This window comes from Carassius auratus, unplaced genomic scaffold (genome assembly GCF_003368295.1).
Source record: "Carassius auratus strain Wakin unplaced genomic scaffold, ASM336829v1 scaf_tig00002276, whole genome shotgun sequence".
Taxonomy (NCBI): Eukaryota; Metazoa; Chordata; class Actinopteri; order Cypriniformes; family Cyprinidae; genus Carassius; species Carassius auratus.
The window spans coordinates 32,501-35,000 of record NW_020523436.1 but is presented as its reverse complement, the minus strand read 5'-3'; the positions used below and the strand labels follow the sequence as shown (position 1 = coordinate 35,000).

General features: G+C 36.0%; 1 non-coding gene across 1 annotated transcript; it reads right to left on the bottom strand.

The window, feature by feature from the left end:
• Positions 1–2,228: 2,228 nt before the first annotated feature.
• Positions 2,229–2,347, bottom strand: LOC113069685 (5S ribosomal RNA). The gene has a single exon (XR_003279802.1). It is a non-coding gene; the product is annotated as a 5S ribosomal RNA (ribosomal RNA).
• Between the last annotated feature and the right edge of the window lie 153 nt (positions 2,348–2,500).

Here is a 2,500-nt window from a genome sequence, read left to right as displayed (position 1 = left end):
TTTTTCCTCCAACATTACTATCTTTTGTAAATTACTTCTTTCTTTACTTAATTCCTCCTTTAAATCCTTTCTCACTTTTCTTTCCTTCATTCCTTTCACCCTCTGTATTAAATTACCATACTCTATTGAATATTTCTTTATGTCATACTTTATATTGTCCCACCAAATTATTTTGTCTTCTTTATACATTCTATTTTCTTCTCTATTTTCTATTAGTCTTTCTACACCCATCCTATAATCTTTTTTCCTTAAAATTCCTGAATTTAAAACCCATACCCCAGGACCTCTCTCAAATTCCCTAAAATCCATCTGTACAAACAAAATTTTATGATCACTCAAAGTTGTCTCTTTGTAATACACTTTTTCTACATATTTTCCCAAAGCTCTTTTAATTAAAACAAAATCAATTCTAGTTTGGCACATAAAGTTTTGCACTATTTGCTGTCTTGAGTATTCTCTTTTTTTCTCATTTCTTTCCCTCCATACATCAATAAGATCATTTTCTTCTATTAAAATATTAAGCTCTTTTCTCCCTTTAACTGATTTATACACCATTCCTTCTGCCATGTCAATTTTACTAAAAAGTGTATTAAAATCACCCATTATAAATACATTTTCCTCCTTTGAGATCAAAGTTCTTAAATTGTTAAAAAAATCTTTTTTCTTTTTTTCCTCCCCTGGTGCATGTATTTTATATAATATCGTCTTTCGTTCCTCACAATTCATTTCCACTGCTAAACTTTTACCTGCTCCATCATCATATATGACTTTCACTTGTCCACACCTATCTCTTCTAGTTAAAATGGCTACCCCACTTCCTCTTCCACTTTCATAGCCATTGTTATAAAAAACATCTCCATTCCACCTGCTTTTAAAATCCTCCATTTTTTCTTTTTCCAGTTTGTTTCTTGTAGTAAAATAACATTTGCTCCTTTACATAGCTCCTTCATCTTTTCAAATTTTTCCACATTCAATAAACCACTTGCTGGCTGTGGATAATCCTAAAGTGCTGTGTTCCCTCCGTTGTTTCAAAGCGTGTACTGTAGGATAAAGATGCCACTTCTCTTGGGAATTTCACCTTTATGAATCTTGTACCATCCTCAATGTCAGTTCCCGGATAGCACCTTCTCCTTATTTGAGAGGTAGGAATTACTCTCCAGCCCTCTAGCTTGTCCAAAATATCCGCGTCATCTAGGTAAGCTGGCAAATGCATAAAGGAGACAACGTACTCCCTGTTCTGTAGCCTTTTTATTTCACACAGTTTTCCTTTGATTTCTACTCCATTTACAAGTTCATCACAAATGTCTTCTTTGTCCAAAGTAACATCATATAGTCCAGATTGTTTTGGTCTTACAACTAAGATTTTTCCTACTCCCACCTTCTCCGATATAGCTTTAATAATATCTTCAGCTCCTCCATTTTGCACCTCTGTTATATCAATAGTTACGGTCGCCTCCTTAGCATATATTCTTTTTCTCTCCATCTTATTTTTCCCATTATCTTCTTGTAATCCTTTATCCGTTCCTTGATTATGTTGTCTACCTGTTTCTCGTGCCATTTCCAAGTCCGTTTCTTTATGTCCGTCCATTGTACTCATGTCCATTTTCTCCACCCGTGCAAAGACAAAAAATATAAACCACTAACCAGACAGCTCAAGGCTGCTGATTAGTGATAAAACTAAACAAAAATAACTTCAAACAATTATTTTACCTCTAAACATTATCCAAAAAACAAAACAAAACTAATAACAAACAAGTTTTGGTGAGCCTCTCTCACCCTCTGCAGCCAAACACTTCCTGTTTACCAGTGACTCACTAGCACCGCCAGGTTGGTATGGCCGTAAGCCAAGACTGCTGCAAAGAGAGGGCTATTTAAAGACCAACCAATCTAATCACCAGTACATTATATAAGTAGGAAAGAAAACCCAAAAGCTTAAAGCACCTGGTATTCCTAGGCAGTCTCTCATCATAGTACTAACCAGACCTAAACCTGCTAAGATTCAGAGATCGGGCATTGACTCTTTTTTTTTTTTTTTTTTTTTTTTTTTTTTTTTAATGAAAGATTATTATATAATTCGTGAAATTTTCCAAAATATTAAAGCACCTGGTATTCCCAGGCAGTCTCCCATCCATGTACTAACCAGGCCCAAACCTGCTAATATTCAGAGATCGGGCATTGACTATATTTTTTGGCAAAATTATTATATACTAAGTGAAAAATGTCCAAAAAGCTTACAGCACCTGGTATTCCGAGGCGGTCTCCCATCCAAGTACCAACCAGGCCCAAACCTGCTTAGCTTCCGAGATGAGACGAGATCGGGCATAGCCAGGTTGGTATGGCCGTAAGCGAAGACTGCTGCAAAGAGAGGGCTATTTAAAGACCAGCCAATCTAATCGCCAGTACATTATATAAGTAGGAAAGAAAACCCAAAAGCTTAAAGCACCTGGTATTCCTAGGCAGTCTCTCATCAAAGTACTAACCAGGCCTAAACCTGCTAAGA